The sequence below is a fragment of the Schistocerca cancellata genome, chromosome 6 (assembly GCF_023864275.1).
Source record: "Schistocerca cancellata isolate TAMUIC-IGC-003103 chromosome 6, iqSchCanc2.1, whole genome shotgun sequence".
Classification (NCBI taxonomy): domain Eukaryota; kingdom Metazoa; phylum Arthropoda; class Insecta; order Orthoptera; family Acrididae; genus Schistocerca; species Schistocerca cancellata.
In genome coordinates, this window is record NC_064631.1 from 347104345 (window position 1) to 347127130 (window position 22786).

Consider the following 22786-nt stretch of genomic DNA (forward strand, 5'->3'; position numbering starts at 1 on the left):
CACCTATTAGTGGGCGTAAATCTACATCTACATCTACATTTATACTCCGCAAGCCACCCAACGGTGTGTGGCGGAGGGCACTTTATGTGCCACTGTCAGATTCAGGGTGTTACAAAAAGGTACGGCCAAACTTTCAGCAAACTTCCTCACACACAAAGAAAGAAAATATGTTATGTGGACATGTATCCGGAAACGCTTGCTTTCCATGTTAGAGCTCATTTTATTACTTCTCTTCAAATCACATTAATCATGGAATGGAAACACACAGCAACAGAACGTACCAGCGTGGCTTCAAACACTTTGTTACAGGAAATGTTCAAAATGTCCTCCGTTAGCGAGGATACATGCATCCACCCTCCGTCGCATGGAATCCCTGATTCGCTGATGCAGCCCTGGAGAATGGCGTACTGTATCACAGCCGTCCACAATACGAGCACGAAGAGTCTCTACATTTGGTACCGGGGTTGCGTAGACAAGAGCTTTCAAATGCCCCCACAAATGAAAGTCAAGAGGGTTGAGGTCAGGAGAGCGTGGAGGCCATGGAATTTGTCCGCCTGTACCAATCCATCGGTCACCGAATCTGTTGTTGAGAAGCGTACGAACACTTCGACTGAAATGTGCAGAAGCCCCATCGTGCATTAACCACATGTTGTGTCGTACTTGTAAAGGCACATGTTCTAGCAGCACAGGTAGAGTATCCCGTATGAAATCATGATAATGTGCTCCATTGAGCGTAGATGGAAGAACGTGGGGCCCAATGAAGACATCACCAACAATGCCTGCCCAAACGTTCACAGAAAATCTGTGTTGATAACGTGATTGCACAATTGCGTGTGGATTCTCGTCAGCCCACACATGTTGATTGAGAAAATTTACAATTTGATCACGTTGGAATGAAGCCTCATCCGTAAAAAGAACATATGCACTGAAATGAGGATTGACACATTGTTGGATGAACCATTCCCAGAAGTGTACCCGTGGAGGCCAATCAGCTGCTGATAGTGCCTGCACACGCTGTACATGGTACGGAAACAACTGGTTCTCCCGTAGCACTCTCCATACAGTGACGTGGTCAACGTTACCTTGTACAGCAGCAACTTCTCTGACGCTGATATTAGGGTTATCGTCAACTGCACGAAGAATTGCCTCGTCCATTGCAGGTGTCCTCGTCGTTCTAGGTCTTCCCCAGTCGCGAGTCATAGGCTGGAATGTTCCGCGCTCCCTAAGACGCCGATCAATTGCTTCGAACGTCTTCCTGTCGGGACACCTTCGTTCTGGAAATCTGTCTCGATACAAACGTACCGCGCCACGGCTATTGCCCCGTGCTAATCCATTCATCAAATGGGCATCTGCCAACTCCGCATTTGTAAACATTGCACTGACTGCAAAACCACGTTCGTGATGAACACTAACCTGTTGATGCTACGTACTGATGTGCTTGATGCTAGTACTGTAGAACAATGAGTCGCATGTCAACACAAGCACCGAAGTCAACATTACCTTCCTTCAATTGGGCCAACTGGCGGTGAATTCGAGGAAGTACAGTACATACTGACGAAACTAAAATGAGCTTTAACATGGAAATTAAGCGTTTCCGGACACATGTCCACATAACATCTTGTCTTTATTTGTGTGTGAGGAATGTTTCCTGAAAGTTTGGCCGCACCTTTTTGTAACACCCTGTATAAGGTGTGTCCACCTTTCGCCTTTACGAAGTCTGGAATTCTGCTGGGCACACTTTCGACGAGGTGTCTCAATATCTGAGGAGGAATGACAGCCCTTTCTTTCTCAAGAGGCGAAACCAGAGAATGTAGTGATGTTGGACGCTCGGGCCTGGAGCGAAGTCGGCGGTCTAGTTTACCACAATGGTGTTCAATGTGGTTCAGGTTTGGTCTCTGGGCTGTCCAGTCCATTTCAGAAATGTCATTGTCCACAAACCAAAGAAGCTGCTTTACGATAGTTCCCTGTCATTCTGATACAAACAGTTATCGCATTTGAGCTGTTCCTCTACTGCATGCAGTAGACAATGTTGTGAAGTGTGTTCATGTCTTTATGCATGAAGTGTTCGCTTAAGCGCAACAATTTGGGCACACCCTAATAACTAAAATCGCCACTATACCACAACAGCACTTCACTGTTGACACTACACACGATGGCAGGTGACGTTCTCTAGGCAAACCCTTCCGTCAAATTTCCGCAGGATGGGTCCTGATTCATCACTCCAAATGATTCGTTTCCAGTCATGCACTGTCCAGTGGTGTCGCTCCTTACTCCTCCTCAACCGTTGGTTACCGTTGACGACAGGAATGTGTGGCTTATGTGGCGCTATTCAAATAACTTCCGGGAACGCTGCTACTAGGATACATCTTCGACAACCGCCGATATTTCGACATTTGCACACCGTGTCACTTTCAATGCACAAGTGCCAGCGATACATTCATCGAGATACAGTGCTCTTGTTATACACACATCAAAAAAAGTTTTCCATCTCCCCGGTTCTCAGAACTCCTGAAGATAGCTGTTGTATTCTCCAACAGTTTATTGAACGTAACTTCTTCTACAATACAATAGCTAGCTGTACAATAGATGTAGACGTCCGTCGATCTAGCCGGAGATGTGGTTCCTCTCGGTCGGCTGGTACTTCGATCGGCGGTGTAGTACAGCGGCTTCGGTGATACCTTCTCGGAGACTCTGCTATAGCGGTTGCCATTAGCAGCGGACGAAGACTGGTCTGCCTTCGACCGGCCGGGCCTATATAGTGAGCTGGAGCCAATAGAAACCCGGAGTAGGAATCCGTGGCCGTATATGTCGCGGCAACCTCTGCAAGGAAAGGTTCCTATTAATCAACTGGAATCTTCGGCGTGTTTACCTGATGTCTTCGCCTGTTTGGCTGTTGGTTTGTTTCCCTCTTAGCATGGCTGTTATGCGATGCTGTCTGTTATATAGGGGAACCCGATGGGAGACAGTACAATAGGCGTTGACTGTGGATATTGTATCACAGATACAGTCCCTTTGTCTGTTCAAAGATGTCACTAAACCCACCCAAAAATGTAAACAACCAAGCATGAGCAGCGCCTGTTAGATGGAGAGGGTCCGACAGCCGATCAGTTCCACGGCTCGTGTTGTCTGTAGTTCAACCATGCCTGTTGTTGTTGTTGTCTTCAGTCCTGAGGCTGGTTTGATGTAGCTCTCCATGCTACTCTATCCTGTGCAAGCTTCTTCATCTCCCAGTACATACTGCAGCCTACATCCTTCTGAAACTGCTTAGTGTATTCGTCTCTTAGTCTCCCTCTACGATTTTTACCCTCCACGCTGCCCTCCAATGCTAAATTTGTGATCCCTTGATGCCTCAGAACATGTCCTATCAACCGGTCCCTTCTTCTTGTCAAGTTGTGCCACAAACTCCTCTTCTCCCCAATTCTATTCAATACCTCCTCATTAGTTATGTGATCTACCCATATAATCTTCAGCATTCTTCTGTAGCACCACATTTCGAAAGCTTCTATTCTCTTCTTGTCCAAACTATTTATCGTCCATGTTTCACTTCCATACATGGCTACACCCCATACAAATACTTTCAGAAACGACTTCCTAACACTTAAATCAATACTCGATGTTAACAAATTTCTCTTCTCCAGAAACGCTTTCCTTCCTATTGCCAGTCTACATTTTATATCCTCTCTACTTCGACCATCATCAGTTATTTTGCTCCCCAAATAGCAAAAGTCCTTTACTACTTTAAGTGTCTCATTTCCTAATCTAATACCCTCAACATCACCCGACTTAATTCGACTACATTCCATTATCCTCGCTTTGCTTTTGTTGATGTTCATCTTATATCCTCCCTTCAAGACACTATCCATTCCGTTCAACTGCTCATCCAAGTCCTTTGCTGTCTCTGACAGAATTACAATGTCGTCGACGGACCTCAAAGTTTTTATTTCTTCTCCATGGATTTTAATACCTACTCCGAATTTTTCTTTTGTTTCTTTCACTGCTTGCTCAATATACAGATTGAATAACATCGGGGACAGGCTACAACCCTGTCCCACTCCCTTCCCAACCGCTGCTTCCCTTTCGTGCCCCTCGACTCTTATAACTGCCATCTGGTTTCTGTACAAATTGTAAATAGCCTTTCACTCCCTGTATTTTGCCACCTTTAGAATTTGAAAGAGAGTATTCCAGTTAACATTGTCAAAAGCTTTCTCTAAGTCCACAAATGCGAGAAATGTAGGTTTTCCTTTCCTTAATCTATTTTCTAAGATAAGTCGTAGGGTCAGTATGCCGGCCGTGGTGGACGAGCGGTTCTAGGCGCTTCAGTCCGGAACCGCGCGACTGCTACTGTCGCAGGTTCGAATCCTGCCTCGGGCATGGATGTGTGTGATGTCCTTAGGTTAGTTAGGTTGAAGTAGTTCTAAGTTCTAGGGGACTGATGACCTCAGATGTTAAGTCCCATAGTGCTCAGAGCCATTTGAACCATTTGAGGGTTAGTATTGCCTCACGTGTTCCAACATTTCTGCGGAATCCAAACTGATCTTCGCCGAGGTCGGCTTCTACCAGTTTTTTCCATTCGTCTGTAAAGAATTCGCGTTAGTATTTTGCTCCTGTGACTTATTAAACTGATTGTTCGGTAATTTTCACATCTGTCAAGACCTGCTTCCTTTGGATATTGGAATTATTATATTCTTCTTGAAGTCTGAGGGTATTTCGCCTGTCTCATACATCTTGCTCACCGGATGGTAGAGTTTTGTCTGGACTGGCTCTTCCAAGGCCGTCAGTAGTTCCAATGGAATGTTGTCTACTCCCAGGGCCTTGTTTCGATTCAGGTCTTTCAGTGCTCTGTCAAACTCTTCACGCAGTATCGTATCTCCCATTTCATCTTCATCTACATCGTCTTCCATTTCCATAATATTGTCCTCAAGTACATCGCCCTTGTATAGACCCTCTATATACTCCTTCCACCTTTCTGCTTTCCCTTCTTTGCTTAGAACTGGGTTGCCATCTGAGCTCTTGATATTCATACAAGTGGCTCTCTTTTCTCCAAAGGCCTCTTTAATTTTCCTGTAGGCAGTGTCTATCTTACCCCTAGTGAGATAAGCCTCTACATCCTTACATTTGTCCTCTAGCCATCCCTGCTTAGCCACTTTGCACTTCCTGTCGATCTCATTTTTGAGACGTATTTTCTCCTTTCATCAATTAAATTCAATATTTCTTCTGTTACCCAAGGGTTTCTACTAGCCCTCGTCTTTTTACCTACTTGATCCTCTGCTGCCTTCACTACTTCATCCCTCAGAGCTACCCATTCTCCTTCTACTGTATTTCTTTCCCCCATTCCTGTCAGTTGTTCCCTTATGCTCTCCCTGAAACTCTGTACAACCTGTGGTTTAGTCAGTTTATCCAGGTCCCATCTCCTTAAATTCCCACCTTTTTGCAGTTTCTTCAGTTTTAATCTACAGTTCATAACTAATAGATTGTGGTCAGAGTCCACATCTGCCCCTGGAAATGTCTTACACTTTAAAACCTGGTTCCTAAATCTCTGTCTTACCATTACATAATCTATCTGATACCTTCTAGTATCTCCAGGATTCTTCCATGTATACAACCTTCTTTTATGATTCTTGAACCATGCCTAGACGGTCAATATTGCAGTTCGATCGCATCCGCATTGTTACTTTGTGCAATGAAGGGCCCTCAACAAGGGAAATTTTCAGGCATCTCAGTGTGAACCAAAGCGATGTTGTTCGGACATAGAGGAGATACAGAGAGACAGGAACTATCGATGACATGTCCCGCTCATGCCGCCCAAGGGCTACTACTGCAGTGGATGACCGCTACCTACGGATTATGGCTCGGAGGAACCCTGACAGCAACGCCACCGGCTGTATGATACGTGTATGCCATCCTCCGAGAGATATTGCAACCATATCGGCAGCTTACTGGAGAGGCATTCGTCTTCATGGACGACAATTCGCGCCCCCATCATGCACATCTTGTGAATGACTTCCTTCAGCATAATGAAATCGCTCGACGCCAGCATGTTCTCCAGACATGAACCCTATCGAACATGCCTGGGGTAGATTGAAAAGGGCTGTAGGGCTGTTTATGGACGACGTAACCCACCAACCACTCTGAGGGATCTACGCCGAATCTACGTTGAGGTGAGGGACAACCCGGACCAACAGTGCCTTGATGGACTTGTGGATAGTATGCCACGACGAATACAAGCATGTATCAATGCAAGAGGACGTGCTGCTGGGTATTAGAGGTACCGGAGTGTACAGCTATTTGGACCACCACCTCTGAAGGTCTCGCTGTATGGTGATACAACATGAAATGTGTGGTTTTCATGAGCAATAAAAAGGGCGGAAATGATGTTTATGTTGATCCCTATTCCAATTTTCTGTACAGGTTCCGGAACTCTCGGAACCGAGGTGATGCAAAACTTTTTATATGTGTGTATTTTGTTGAGTTTATCGTAGACTAGCTTACATACGTGGCATTGGCCAGATATTCATTTTGCGATTTTTCTGTTACAAACGAAAACAAAAAAAATGAACTATGTTTGTAGTGTAGAGTTTCTTAACGCTGGGGGCAGCTGCTTCGCGTGTCTACAATGCGGTTTTGTAAACGTGTCTGGGACAACACCTCTCATAGCTCTAAGGACAGCTATTGCTTTCGCATACAGTCTCTTACACTTCGAAGCTGCAACTTGTCAAATGCATACCAGATGTCAGGAAATTTCTGAAGTTGACTCGATTCTAGGAATGTCTTAACAGTAACCAATAAATGCGTTAAAACTACATGCATGATGCAGCATTCTTCCACGTATCTCAGTGTTTACGGCGTCATGTCTCTTGAAAGATGTGTCGTTCAGTCTTATATTTTTGTAGGCACCTTCAACAGCATATGTAGATACTGTCTGCGAAATATGTTGCGAATAGAGTAAGTAGCAAAGAAGTAAAAAATTTAAAGCCACGCATGACACGGCACTTTTCACGCATCTCACAGTTTACGACGTTACATGAACTATTGTGGTATCAAGATATAATTTTGTAGTGCATTTAGCGGGATATGTGGATACTTTCTGCGAAACTTTTACGAATAGAGTTAGTAGCACAGAAGTAATAAATTTAAGGTCACACATGACGCGGCAGTTTTTCGTGAATCTCATTGTTCGTGTCGTCATCTCTCCTGATCTATGCTAGGTAGGTGGTTCTTACCCTCACAGCGATTGTTGCCTGACAGTAAGGGATATCTGTACCGAGTTTGACTGAGATCTGTCCAGTGGTTTAGGACGAGATGTGGAACATACATAAACATACACACACACACACACACACACACACACACACACACACATATATATATATATATATATATATATATATATATATATATATATATATATATGAATTCATTTATTCGGTTTTTAACCACACAGCTATCGACAAATTCATACTGCCTGCCTTGGGACAACGTTAAAATTAACAGTTTCAATGTTTTAAGCTCAAAAAAATATTCTTCACTTCACATACATTTCCATACTTCAGATAAGGACTTCTAAAACACTTTCGTGAGTTACGTCCGATGCTACTTTAACTTCTAGCTATGACACCAACAATTTACCGAGCTCTTTTTGGTGCTAAATCTTTGGTATAATTTACCTTGTCTGTAAGCACGCTAGCTTGAGGGCATCGTTTACCGCCTCCTCTTAGGCTACTCCCCCAGTGGGTCGTGGTGCCTCTAGGGCCGGCGGTGGGTAAGCAGAGGCTGTTGCGCAGCCAGGCGGGACAACGGAGCTGCTCCCGCAGCGTCAATTGAGCCTGCTTAAGCGCGATTGCCATCCCCCGGTCAGAGTCACCCAACAGTAGCTGCCTGCGTCACCAAGCTATTTCTGACGGGTCGCTCTCGTACCAATCTACATATCCAATCTGCACGTCGCAGCGAGCTTCTCTCCTCACCTTTCAGTGCAGCGGTACCGCTACATCTAAGACTTCACTGCGTAAGCCGCCTTACAATGTGTGGCGGCTGTTACTTTTGGTGCCACTATCTAACCCCCCCCCCCCCTCCCTCGCCCTCACCCTTCCCTTCCCTGTTCCGTTCACGAATGGCGCGTGGAGAGAATATCTGATGGTAAAGCTTCGTATGACATCGAATTTCTCTGATCATCTCGCCGCAATAACTTCGCGAGACGTATGCCGACTCTTCCTGGAAAGTACTTACTAGAAAATTTCAGCAGTGAACCTCTCCGTTATGCACAATGCCTCTCTTGTGGCACTTGCCTCTGGAACCTGTTATGCATGTTTTTACACGCCAAAGCGTGTAGCCCAAAGAATGCGTAAACGACCCCGTGGCGAAACGCGCCGCTCTTCGATGGATCTTCCCTGTCTCTTCTATTAATCCTACTTGGTATGGTCCGCAGACTGACGAACGCTACTCAAGAATCGGTCGAATGAGTGTTTTGTAAGACACTTCTTTAGTAGATGAACTGCACTATCTTAAGATCCTCCCAGTGAATCTCAATCTCGAATCTACTTTTCCTACTATTTGTTTTATGTGCTCATTCCACTTTAGGTCGCTCCAGAGGATGACTCCTAGGTATTTTGCGGTAGTTACTGTTTCCAGTGATTTGTCACCTACAGTGTAATCGAACAATAGTGGATCTCTTCGCCTACTTATGCACAAAACGTTACATTTGTTTACGTTGACGGCCAACTGTCGGTGCCTGCACCAGTCACCGATCCTCTGTAGCGCGTCCTGCATTTCGATAGTCTTCTGTCTTTACAACCTTCCTGTAAATATAAGCATCTTTCGTGATTAGCCTCACCAAGCCTGTAACGTTATCCAGTAGATCATTACATAAACTGTAAATAGTAACGGCTGTATAAACTTCCTTCAGCACTCCCGAAACTATCATTACAACTGTTGAATTTATTCCGTTAAGAACGACGGCTTGAGTTCTGTCTCCAAGGAACTCCTGTATCCAATTACAAATGTGCTCAGCAATACTTAGTGAGCTCGTATGCCTCCCGGATGTCAAGCAACACGAGAGCAATCTGAGCACCTTTGCCTATGGAGCTGTGGGTGTTATGAACGTAGCGAGTTTAGTTTCGCAAGATCTTTGTTTGCAGAATCTTTGGTGATTTTTATAAACGAGGATCTCGTTCTCTAAAACATCATACGTGAGCATAAAATATGCAGTGGTTCAGTTTATTAAAGAATGGGTACCACACAGTTAGTGGCTGATACTGAGGGAGAGATGTAAAAACATCTGCGTATCGTTTCACACCCCTTCCGCACGTGCGACGTGGTTACATAAACATAGAAATTTGATTTAATAATACAAGAAAATAAATGTCACAAAGTTGCTACATTGCCATAAATGTGTAACAGAGGGTAGGCAACTGACTTATAGTGAAGGCATTGTTTACCATCTACTCATGATTATCGCTTGTGCGGACAATAGCGCCTCTCGGGACGTCAATGGATGGGCAGAGGAGGTTTTACAGCGCATTGCAACACTTCCTTAGTTTCATTATACTGTGATACGTAGTGCTAGTTTACTAGCACATTAATATAATATAGCTGGTTAGTATCCTCAACTTGTTGACCAGAATACGTGAACATCCAATTAAAATTTCTGATGATAGATGTAACACGACCTGCTGTAGTACCTAGGGATCAGGTAAAGTAAATACCAGCAAATAGATGAATAAATAAATAAAATAAATATTGATCTCCTGTTACATTCGCTTACAGAGGCAAAAGTGAGTGCCCACAGCTGTAGTCGTGCTCTTTAGTCATGAGTATTTTCTCCACAAGTCCCTTACACGAAATACGTTGGTTACAATACAGTATGGAAATATCACGTAATCATAAGTAAACAACCGAAGGGAAAGTTAAATATAGCGCAACTAAATAATGCTACACAAAAGTGAACCATGTAAACAAGCTGCGCTGTAATCTGATTGGATCACGTGTATATAATAGAACATTCCATGGTTGACATCAGGACGCTAGTCGTTGCTGTGAAAGTAATAGAAAACGAAGCGTGACAGCCAGTTGGTGGAATGGCTTCGAGATATCATTTACCGGACGAAATGCGATATGAGGCGGTAAGCAACACGGAGGCATATCAAACTCATATGAGGTGACGAAGTGGAGAAATACTCATCTTCGTGTTGAATAAGTGTTTTTGCAGCGAAGATCGTGTGTTGAAATACCTTTATTTCAAAAATGACCGGTTTCGACGGGTCTAGCTATCATTTTCGGATCTTCTGGAAATAATATCACTGACAGCTAGACCTGTCGAAACCGGTCATTGAGAAAAAAAAAATATTTCAACATGTGACCTTGGCTGAAAAAATCACTGAAGGCCAAATCGCGCCCAGAAACATGTGCAACTCGCCTTTGCACTTTTGTGTTGTTCACGGACTATGACAACTATTTATAACGATGGTTTGAGATCCAGGAGGTTCAACAAAGATTTATGCCGTGCAAAGGTGACCATTATTTTCTGTTACGTACCCGAATGTAAGGATCGTGACACCATCCGAACTACAGTCTTTCCTTGTTACGATGCAGTCGCAGTAATAGTGAAACTATCGATTTGTGTGCGCAGAAGGTTTCTGAAAGGTGTTGAACGTTCAAGGTAACTAGTAAAATGTCACACGAATGAGTGACCACGGTCACATCTACGCAAACCGTTCTCTTCTCGGACAATACATGTTTAAGTCTACTAAGAACGGTGATCATGATTTGATTTTGTGAGCAGTGTAAACGGTTATCAGTCCTTATTCATGCCTGAGAGGAACGCTACCTGATGCGGGAGGTCTGCGTGTGACGTTTACATCCTTACTTAATGACATGATCTCCTTGCCTTTCCATATGGAAACATGACTGCACAGTGTATTAAGAAATGAAATCTGGTTATGGCATTTTTGGCCAGGGGTGCCCGCCCACCTGGTGCAATTCTTTTCATTTGACACCATTTTTGTGTTTTGGGCGTCGATTATGACAAGGAGAACGCACGCAAAGACTCGCATACACACACACATACACACACACACAAAGTCGTAAGAGAAAAAAATCCCCGACCCAGCCGGAAATCGAACCCGTGGCCACGCGATCTAGAGTCGACAACGCCCAACGCTAACCAAATGACCACGAGTCGCTGACATAGGCCTATAAAGATGTCTGTCTATGTGGATCGCGTAGTACAGTGGGTGATGATTCTACCCAGTATGACGACAGCACTGAAAATCAGAGCTCGTTCGGTAATATCTTCTACACCGGGTAGCCCAACACACATTACGGCACGTTCAGTGTTGCTACCTGAATTCTGTTTGTAAGCGGCTCTCGGGCGGTGTGTTGCTACTCGTAGACTTTCTTTGCCGCTGTCGCGCGAGAGCACCATTGTAAGACGAATGGCAATCACTTCCTATAGTGCCCATAGACACCACCATTAGCAGTGTCACACGACGAATTGTGTAATGTTATGCTACCTGGAATAATCATAATCCGTAATGACAGTGTCGTTTGTTATACACATTGCCAATATTTCGTAACTTTCAAAGCTTAAATTTTGACTTACCTTTATTTCAGGAATGATTCGCAAATTGCGATTATGGATCCGCATCGGCTGTAGAATATTTCAGAACAAATGAATATTAGCGCTGAACTGGAACTCGAACCAAATTTCTCGCTTCTTGCGAGCGGTCGCCTTAACAACTTCGCCTACCCGAGCACGCTCCCAGAAGGTGCACAAACTTCCATTTTACCTGGCGTCTACATTCCCGCACAGGCTAAGACATTGTTTTTCGATGGTTACATTGCTCTGCCATGGCGTGAAATACTGTATTGTACTACACTCCATTATCTTTATCTGTTTAATTTTTCCTCGAATGGCTGAAAGTATTGTCTAACGGCAAAACAAGCGAAATTTCCCATTGCCTGTACGAGAAACCTGTTCTCTAAATATCCCTAACACTGTTTCGCGAATTCGTCATTATTTTTACAATGATTTCCATTTAAATTCCGTTAGAAATCCTAAAATCTTTCTTATGGCTGAAGTTGATCGGTTATAGCGCTCTTAAATACTTCAGACTCTTCTTTTAGGCCGATTTAATGGGAATCCAAATCATTCGAGCTCTTTTTGAGAAGAGTTCACACCTAAGTTTTGTAAGCAGCCTTCTGAGACCATATTCCAAAATGATGCCAATGCATCGGTGAGACTTTACTGGCTCTTCCAACAAATGGTAACATGTTTTCTTTCATTCATTGCAGAGCCCTTACGTTTATCGTACACTATAATAGACTTCTACCCGACCTTTCCTAGTTATTTCCCACATCATGTGTTACATGCATACAACTACTGAAAACTGCTTCGGATCTCCTGGAAGTTATTTGGTGATCATACGCTGATCAGCTAAATCATTATGACCGTAAACCACAGAGAGATTAAGTGCGCTCGGTAGCGTCTTTGACAGTTGGCGCGGTAAGGAAAGTCTGTAAGCGTGCCAGAGAGGAATGGGGAATCATTCTAGCGATGACACGGCCGCAAATGAGGAAATCCACTGGCACCAACGACTTTGACAAAGAGATGATTGTTGCGTCCTGGCGCCTCGGAACAAGAATCTCGGAAACGGAGAACCTGCTCGGCTCTTTGCGTGCTACTGTTGTGGGCGTTATGGGAAGTGTTTTAAGGACGTTGGAACCGCGAGTAGGCAACGATGTGTCGGACGTCTACGCCTCGAAACATTACATGGAGGTGGAAAGCTTGCCCTCTCCGTAAAGCAGTAGAGGCGGCTATCTGCTGCAGATCTGACGAAAGAGTACAATGCTGCTGCAGACACATGTGTTTCAGGGACTGCACACCGTTCTGTGTACATTGCTGAAAACGGGGCTCCACAGCAGACAGCCCCTACGTATTCCCCTGTTGACCCAACGACAGTGTCAGTTACGACTGTGGTCAGTACGAGATCGTCTCCGTTGTATCGTGGACCAATGGAAACCTGTCGCCTGGTGGATGAATCGTGTTTCTTGTCAAAGCAGGTCAATGATCGTGTCGGGATATGCCGTCATTCAAGCTCCTTGAAACATGCGCGCGCCACGGACGCGGCTCTGTGAGGGCATTATTACGCTGTGGGGAACATTCATTTCTCTTGTATGGGACCTGTGATCGTAATCGAAGTGGTGTCCTGTAAACTTCACCTAGTGAAATCTGTGCCCAGTGAAATTTGCACCCAGAAAAGTTGAGGAAGGGTGCACTAATTCATCCCGTCCCAATTCCGCGACTTGCCCAACAGGTAGAAGAACCGAGGACCCGCCCTGGCCACCATTGCGTGTGCCTTGACGAAGAGGACTGGAAATCTGGACTACGTCAACGTTATTACAGGCCATGAGCACCGGTCATGCTCGATGTCGACCCTGACGGCGAGAGTATTTTCCAACAGGATATTTGTAGGTGTCACAGAGCCAGAATCCTACTGCAGTGGTTTGAAAAGCATGATAATGAACTCACGTTGTTGTCTTGGCCGCCAAATTGCTGGTAGACCACACGTGGGATGCCCTCGGGCGCCATCACGACGCCCACAAATCACCGTCCTTTCAGTTACAGGAAATGCGTGACCTGTTCCAAGACAACTGGCCACACGCTTCTGGAAATACGCTAAGAACGTGCCGATCCATGCCACACGTAATCGCCGCTGTATTGCGTTCCAACAGTGGACCAACACTCTATTAAGCAGGCGTCATAATGTTTTTTCTCATCATCGTACTTTCTTGTAGTTAGTTGTATACACTAAGAATATGAGTAGCCCTAACGCGATTCCTGAGGGACGCGTGAGGTTAATTTTACTTATAAAGACCATTCGTTTTCTGGAATAACGAACTGAGTTTCGACCATCAGCAATACACGTAGTCTGACTCAGTCGTGTATACCACCTAATCCTTTTTTTTTTTTCACTGATAACTAAGCAGAATGACGGCTGCCTTTCAGAAACAAATTTCTGCAAATTTAACTATTCGTCTTTGTACATAATTTTCATAATCAGTATTGCATTTGAAGAGAGCTGTTGTGTTGCGCCCAAGTGATTCTTTCTAAAGCCTTCTAAAGCCGTGCTGTTTTTCGAAGAGAAGAGTTTCTCACGCCAACATAAAATTTACCGTGGAAGTAGAAAAGAACAAAAACCTGCCATTTCTAGATGTGCTGGTCACAAGGGATGGCGAAAACCTGGGACACAGCGTGTATGGAAAACGGACACACACGGACCGATACCTGCACAAACTATCAAACCACTACCCGAGCCAGAAAACAGGCATGATTAATACGCTCGTAACGCTAGCAGGACGAATATGTGAGCCGCAGCACCTCAGACGCAAAATGCAACACCTGGAAAGTGTTCTGAGGAGCAATGGGTACTCCACAAATTATATTAGAAGTGTAACAGAGCCAAACACTCGGCGAAGTAAGAAATCAGAAAAAGAAATGTCGGGTACGGCCTTTCTGCCATACATTCCCAGAGTGACGGACAGAATCGGCCGTATATTGGGCAAACATGGCGTAAAGACGATTTTCAAACCGAAAAAAAGATCAAAGAGTGTCTTAGATCGGCAAAGGAGAAAAGGGACCCACTTGCAGTATCGGGAATATGCTGTATACCATGCACATGCGGCAAAGGTTATGTCGGAATGACTGGACGATCAATCAGCTCCAGGATCAAAGAACTTAAGCGACATTGCAGGTTGGGGTAGGTGGAGAAATCGGCCGTGGCAGAGCACGCACTGACTGAGACCGACCGCGTAATAAAATTCGCCGTCAGGGAAGTTCTGGCTGTAGAGAAGCACTATCACACCCGCTTGTTCAGAGAAGCTGTAGAAATACAAAAACACGCGAACAGCTTCAACAAGAAAGAGGAAAGACTTAAGGTAAACGGATCCTGGCTTGCCGTACTGCAGCGAACGATCGTCGCATGTAGCAAGATGAGAACCGCACCGGAAATGACCGCGGAGAAGCCCTCGGACGTTGGTGCGCCAGGTACATATAGTCTGCGGCCGCGAATGTTCAAATGGCTCTGAGCACTATGGGACTTAACAACTGAGGTCATCAGTTCCCTAGAACTTAGAACTACTTGAACCTAACTAACCTAAGGACATCACATATATCCATGCCCGAAGCAGGATTCGAACCTGAGACCGTAGCAGACGCGCGGTTCCAGACTAAAGCGCCTAGAGCCGCTCGGCCACACCGACCGGCTGTGGCCGCGAGGTCGGCTCCAGTGCACCACCAGCAATGGAGGGTAAAGCTTTGACAATGCCAGCCACTCGTGCCGACGAAACGTCAGTAAAATCATCAGATGAACGTCGGCCGAAGAACCCGAGACAGAAGCCAATAGACAGATTGTCAATAAGTGGCCACGAAAGCCTTAACTATTTTGTAGAGGAGTTTCTCTTTCAATACGCACGGTCCAGTCACATTAATGTGACCACCGCCTATGTTCGACGTCAACCTGCAATAACACTCACAGACAGCATCTGGCAGCACTAGCAGTGGAGGGCATATAAAACTTGTGGTAATACGAGAATGGAACGATTTCCTGACGTCCAAAAGACATGACCATTGACTTTCGGCGCAAGGGTGGAAGCATTTCCGAAATGGGTAAGTTTGTAAACTGGTTAACGCATACAGCGCATGGCAAAAGGGCGCTATGCAAAACCGGCGTCGAAGCAACTGTGCTGCACTGTGGGCCATAGATGACAGGGTTGAGCGACGGATGCGGAAATTTGTACGTGCAAGGTTCATGCACACAACCGACTTCTGTTTATCGCCGACGAAGATTGGAATTTGCACGGCAAGATCGCAACTGGATGTCTAATGAATGGCGGCAATGGGTGAATCACATTTTATACTCCATCGAACAAATGGCCATTGGCGTGTACGGAGTGAAATGTCTGAAAACAAACACCTTGCAGCAATCGTCGGAAGAGTCCATGCCGGAAAAGGGAGCTTTGTGGTCTGGGAAATGTTTTCGTGACATTCCCTGAGCAATGTCGTTAATCTGGAAGCGCAATGCATCGACAAAAATATGCATCTATCTTTGGGGACCATGTCCACACTTACATAGACTTTGTTTTCGCTCGGTACGATGACATCTACCAGCAGGTTCAAAACTGGTTCAAATGGCTCTGAGCACTATGGGACTTAACATCTGTGGTCATCAGTCCCCTAGAACTTAGAACTACTTAAACCTAACTAACGTAAGGACATCACACACATCCATGCCCGAGGCAGGATTCGAACCTGCGACCGTAGCGGTCACGCGGTTCCAGACTGTAGCGCCTAGATCCGCACGGCCACACCGGCCGGCCATCTACCAGCAGGGCAATGCTTTGTGTCACACAGTACGCTGTGTACATACGTGGTTCGAAGAGCACCAGGATGGCCAATGAACTCCCCGTATTTAAGCCCACTCGAGAATCTGTGGGCTGTTCGTGCCATGGATCCTCAGCCGAGAAACCTAGGGCAGCCCCCCCCCCTCCCCCCCGCAGAACCTCACTCACTCTACAAAAGCTGCAGAAGGTGGCAATTTAGGCTTTTGACAGATAGGCACGTTAATGTGACTGCACAGTGTATTACGTCGTCATGTCTGTTGGTAGAATGCGTTCCCCGCTTCTGCAACAGATACAAGTTACAGACGCAGGGATACTGTATAATCTAGTGTGTCACTTCCTTTCGCCTTGCCGTGAAGGGGAATCATCTGTTTCACTCACTTGAAACTGTTGACTGCGCGAGATAGTCGAGATAAATGGGATCCTGTCAGCTGTTTCCCGACTACAATAGCACTTTATCTGCCGCCAAGTTTTAACATAGGAACAAAGGGTAACCTCCTCAAGATGTTTACGAATGCTCCCTGTTTTCTTGATGCCAGTTTCTTTACTGAGGGATTTGTGGTAATCAAGGCACTTACATTCAGCAGGAATCTGCTAAATTGCCATGATAAAGGTTTTGTGACATCCACAGATGTACACTTTCAGTCGTTGGTGGTAGTTGCACAAAGCGTTGCAAAACGTGTTTTTACAAAATCACCTTGATGGCGGATTCGAAAAGCAAATGTTTCTGAGCTGCCAAGGCTCAAATAAGCAGTTTAGGGGGATAAATTAAGTACGGGAATATCTATGCTTAAGTCAGAATGAAATACAGATATAACAGAACATGAAACAGTATTCGTCATTTAGAAATGAATACTCGTTTGTTCTGAAGTAGTCAGAACATACCATCTTGAATGGGCGGAGGTATTTGGTAGCTATTTTGGAATTTACTGTTTTCATAACATAATAAATGAAAGAATCCCCCCATGTAAGAAACAAGGTACACAGGATGGTCATAGCAAGTAGACAGGAGCAGGCGAAAAAAGCTACCGATAAAGGTTAATGTGGGAAGGTTGTAACGGGAGAGTTAAGTGTGTTTAGAGTTTTAGGATAACAGAGGCTTAGTAAAGGAAGGAATAGAGCGGAAAGGGGCTTTAGTTGGAATCAGTTATTGTTGGGCAATTGTGCAATCATACAATAATGGCTCTTTCCACCTATTTGTGCGCAATACGTTACATTTGTGTATGTTTATGCTCAACTGACAATCCTTTAGCCAAACGTTAATCCTCTGCAGGTCTTGTAAATTTCACTGTAATTTTATAGCATTGCGACTTCTCTGTATACAACAGCATCATCCACGAACAGCCTCATGGAGGTTTCGACGTTATACCCTAGGTCTTTTATACACAGGGTAAGTTATCTAACAACTTTAGACTTTAATAACTTTAACATTATACTAAATAATAAAAACAAGATAACTCGTGTTGTTTCCTCATGCACAGCGTCGGTCTGTGCACCCCTAGTGCTATGGACAACGTTCAGTACTAATTCCGTTCCAAGTACGCTCCACGAACTTGGTTCAAATGGCTCTGAGCACTATGTGACTTAACTTCTGAGGTCATCAATCGCCTAGAACTTAGAACTAATTAAACCTAACTAACCTAACGGCATCACACACATCCATGCCCGAGGCAGGATTCGAACCTACGACCGGAGCGGTCGCTCGGCTCCAGACTGTAGCTCATAGAATCGCACGGCCACTCCGGCCGGCTTGCTCCACGAATTGGTGACTTGTTCAAATACATTGAGAACGCTGGTCTTCAAGTCCTGTAGGTCTGTAGCATTGGTTAGGTACAATTCCTTAATGATACACCATAGGAAGAAGTTTAGTAGTATGAGACCAGTTGGTCGTGGCGGCTACTGAATCGGGCCATCTCGTCCAATCCACGCAGAGAAAAAATTTTCATTCCGAAATTAACGGACATTTCAGGAAACATTCAGGCGGAACCACATCGTGCTGGGATACGACGTCAGGTTGCAGGTATTCCAATTGTGGCACGGCAAACTCTTGTAAACGTCCGAATCATTCACTGTCCTTGGGAGTGTGTCTTTTTCACATGTAACCCGAGGATACACTAATTCCGATATGCGAACGTTATGGCGTCCGTTTGCCGCAAACATCGAACTCATCGGAAAAACAAATCTATTCCAAAAGGTCGTTGTCTGCGCCAGTATTGGATATCATATCCATTGCAGACTGTTCGCGCTGAGGTTTGTTCGCCGGCTTTAATCCTCAAAGTAAATGCACATTGTAAACAGAAAGATGTACCCCCTAATTCAAAACTTGGCATTTCCAACTCTCCAGTAGCAGTACGAACTGATTTGGTCGTACTCCGTGCAAACGGCTGCGGTACATTTTCAACGTTGGCGTATGTATCAGATGGAGCATCCATCCCCTGTTTATGGAGAACACTACCTGTCTCCATAAAAGGTGAATGCCAAGCCCGAGTAGCTGGTCGAGACGATGATTCCCTTCCATACTGTGCCCAAAAGTTTCGTTGTACTTGGGTATCAGAATTCGTCCCTCTGAACCATGCTACATTCTGGGCTTCCTCCATTGGCATCCACACGTTCCGTTGATTCTACGATATCCCGAAAATGAAAAAAACTTTGAGTTTTTTGTCACATGTTGAAGATCATTTGTTATAATCTATTATGTTATTAGAGTTATTGAAATCTACAATTACAAAAAAAATTTATGTTCCCCCTCTATAATGTGACCCTTTATTTATCGTATGACGTATATTACAATACACATGTATTCACATAACAATAAGACTAACGTAGTCCATGCGCACATGTGCATATTAGGTACCAAATTAAGTTACAAATTAACAACCAAACATCGGATGCAATCAAACGTCTCACATGTTGCTGCAAGGAAATCGGTGAAGGGCCCTTCGATTTGGACGTTGAACATGAAATGGTCGATGGTATTATTAGCCGGGAGACGCCATCTGAGATTGTTCGGCCGCCTAGTGTAGAGCTTTGTATTTGACAGTCGATAATGATGACAACGCAACACCGAGTCGCTGAGCGAATAAAATCTGTGGCCTGGACGGGAACCGAAACCGGGTCAGCCGCATGGCAGTCAGCTGCGCTGACCACTCTGCTACGGAGCCGCATGATTTGGTCACTTTTCCACAACGTATCGGGTTGTTTGATTTTCGGCAACGCAGTCACATTCTGGATTCGGCTCCGCAGTCATACACAACTGGCCATTAAAATTGCTACACCAAGAAGAAATGCAGATGATTAACGGGTATTCATTGGACAAATATATTATACTAGAACTGACATGTAATTACATTTTCACGCAATTTGGTTGCATAGATCCTGAGAAATCAGTACCCACAACAACCACCTCTGGCCGTAATAACGGCCTTGATACGCCTGGGCATTGAGTCAAACAGAGCTTGGAGGGTGTGCCCATGCAACTTCAACACGATACCACAGTTCATCAAGAGTAGTGACTGGCGTATTGTGACGAGACAGTTGCTCGGCCACCATTTACCAGACGTTTTAAATTGGTGAGAGATCTGGAGAATGTGCTGGCCAGGGCAGCAGTCGAACATTTTCTGTATCCAGAAAGGCCCGTACAGGACCTGCAACATGCGGTCGTGCATTATCCTGCTGAAATGTAGCGTTTTGCAGGGATCGAACGAAGGGTAGAGCCACGGGCCGTAACACATCTGAAATGTAACGTCCACTGTTCAAAGTGCCGTCAATGTGAACAAGAGGTGATCGAGACGTGTAACCAATGGCACCCCATACCATCACGCCAGAATGGGGATGACGAATACACGCTTCCAATGTGCGTTCACCGCGATGTCGCCAAACGTGGATGCGACCATCATGATGCTGTAATCAGAACCTGGAATCATCCGAAAAAATGTCGTTTTGCCATTCGTGCACCCAGGCTCGTCGTTGAGTACACCATCGCTGGCGCTCCTGTCTGTGATAGTGTGATGCAGCGTCAAGGGTAACCGCAGCCATGGTCTCCGAGCTGATAGTCCGTGCTGCTGCAAACGTCGTCGAACTGTTCGTGCAGATGGTTGTTGTCTTGCAAACGTCCCCATCTGTTGATTCAGGGATCGAGATGTGGCTCCACGATCGGTTACAGCCATGCGGATAAGATACCTGTCATCTTGACTGCTAGTGATACGAGGCCGTTGGGATCCAGCACGGCGTTCCGTATTACCCTCCTGAACCCACCGATTCCATATGCTGCTAACAGTCATTGGATCTCGACCAACGCGAGCAGCAATGTCGCGATACGATAAACCGCAATCGCGATAGGCTACAATCAGACCTTTATCAAAATCGGAAACGTGATGGTACGCATTTCTCCTCCTTACACGAGACATCACAACAACGTTTCACCAGGTAACGCCGGTCAACAGCTGTTTGTGTATGAGAAGTCGGTTGGAAACTTTCCTCATGTCAGCACGTTGAGAGTGTCGCCACCGGCGCCAACGTAGTGTGAATGCTCTGAAAAGCTAATCATTTGCATATCACAGCATCTTCTTCCTGTCGTTTAAATTTCGCGTCTGTAGCACGTCATCTTCGTGGTGTAGCAATTTTAATGGCCAGTAGTGTATTTTGAAGATGGTATCTTCCCCTCTTTATGGAGGACGTCGTCGCTTCCGCCATGGCTAATGCGTATTCATTTTAATATCGCACACACTTTGGGTGATTGGTTGGTTGAAACTAGGAAACTTCTCTGTAATCGCGAAAATTTGACGTTGTGGTGCGCACTACTTTTGCCTGTGTCGTTTCCAGGTATAGTTAAAGTCGGAGTCTGAATTCAACAGATCTTTAGCAGTGGCTAGAGCCTGTCTTCTTGATTTCAGTCTTCTGCGATCTAGATTAAGCATGGGTAGCTTAGAGTTGTTGATAATAATGTGTTACTATCCAAGAAGAGCTCTTTTAAGATGTATTTCGAGTGGTAGGTGGTATACGTCTCAAGGAGGACAGCTGTGCAGAAGCGGTGGATTATATTGTGTCGTAGATAGCGTAAATAGTGTAATTTAGGACCAATTAAATGTCGTGTGTAGGCGAGCTTTCAATCTATACAGGAGCGCAGTATACCGCCACCGAATAGACGAGCCCAACTACTCACGTATTGTTGTGGTCTTTCAGTCTCTGCAGCTATCCATGCTATTCTAGCCTGTGGAAGCCTCTTCGCCTCCAAGTAACTACTGCAGTCTGCATCCTACGGGAATCCGCTTATTGTCTTCATCTCTTTGTCTCCCTCTTCGACTTTTACTTCCCACACTTCCCTCCAGCACTAAAATGGTGATGCTCTGATGATTCAGACTCTGTCCTACCAACCGATCCTTTCTTCTAGTCAGGTTGTACTACAAAATTCTTTGCTCCCCAGTTCTATTCAGCACTGCCTTATTGGTTATGTGATCTACGCATCTAATGTTCAGCGTTCTTCTGTAGCACCACATGTCAAAAGCTTCTGTTCCCCTTTTGTCTAAACTGTTTATCGTCCACGTTTCACTTTCATACATCGCTACGCTACATACAAATACTTTCAGAAAAGACATCTTGACACTTAAATCTGTATTTGAAGTTAAGAAATTTCTCTTCTTCAGAAACGCTTTTCTTGCCTTGTCAGTCTACATTTTATATGCTCTCTACTACGGCCATCATTAGTTACTTTGCTGTCCAAACAGCAAAACCATCTACCATCTTAAGTGTCTCGTTACCTAATCTAGTTCCCTCAGCATCACTTGATTTAATTCGACTACATTCCATTACCCTTGTTTTGCTTTTGTTGATGTTCAATTTATATCCTCCTTTCAAGACACTGTCCATTCCGTTCAACTGCTGTTCCAAGTTCTTTGCTGTCTCTGAGAGAATTACAATGTCATCAGCAAACTTCAAAGTTTTTATTTCTTCTCTGTGGACTTTAATTCCTTCTCCAATTTTTTCTTTTGTTTACTGCTTGTTCAATTTACATTCTGAATAACATCGAGGGTGGGCTGCAACCCTGTCTCAGTCCCTTCTCAATCACTGCTTCCCTTTCTTGCCCCTCGATTCTTACCACTGTTGATGTACGAAGAGTATTTTTCCTGTGGAGCCACTCGAGGTGTCGCACAATCCGCGGATGATATTAGTCCTTGTCCTTATTTTACCTGCGGTCTTTGTCAGGTGCTTCAGTTTGACTTCTAGTTATTTTGGGTACTCGTTACGGTTGAGACGTTTCCCTGTGAACGGTTAACTGTCCTGTAACCTTCTCTTGAGTGGCTGCCAGAAGTTATTTTTACGTCCGAAGGTTACTGTTCATTACGGCTGCATTAAGGACGTTTAGGCTATGTGACTGGGTCGCCGGAACGCCTTCCGCTGC

The 22786-nt window shown here is 44.9% G+C and overlaps 1 protein-coding gene across 1 annotated transcript in view; it reads left to right on the forward strand.

Moving 5' to 3' along the window:
• The window catches only part of LOC126191163 (farnesyl pyrophosphate synthase-like), a 266033-nt gene that overhangs the window by 130799 nt on the left and 112448 nt on the right, over positions 1 to 22786 (forward strand). The gene's annotated exons all lie outside the window — the stretch shown is intronic.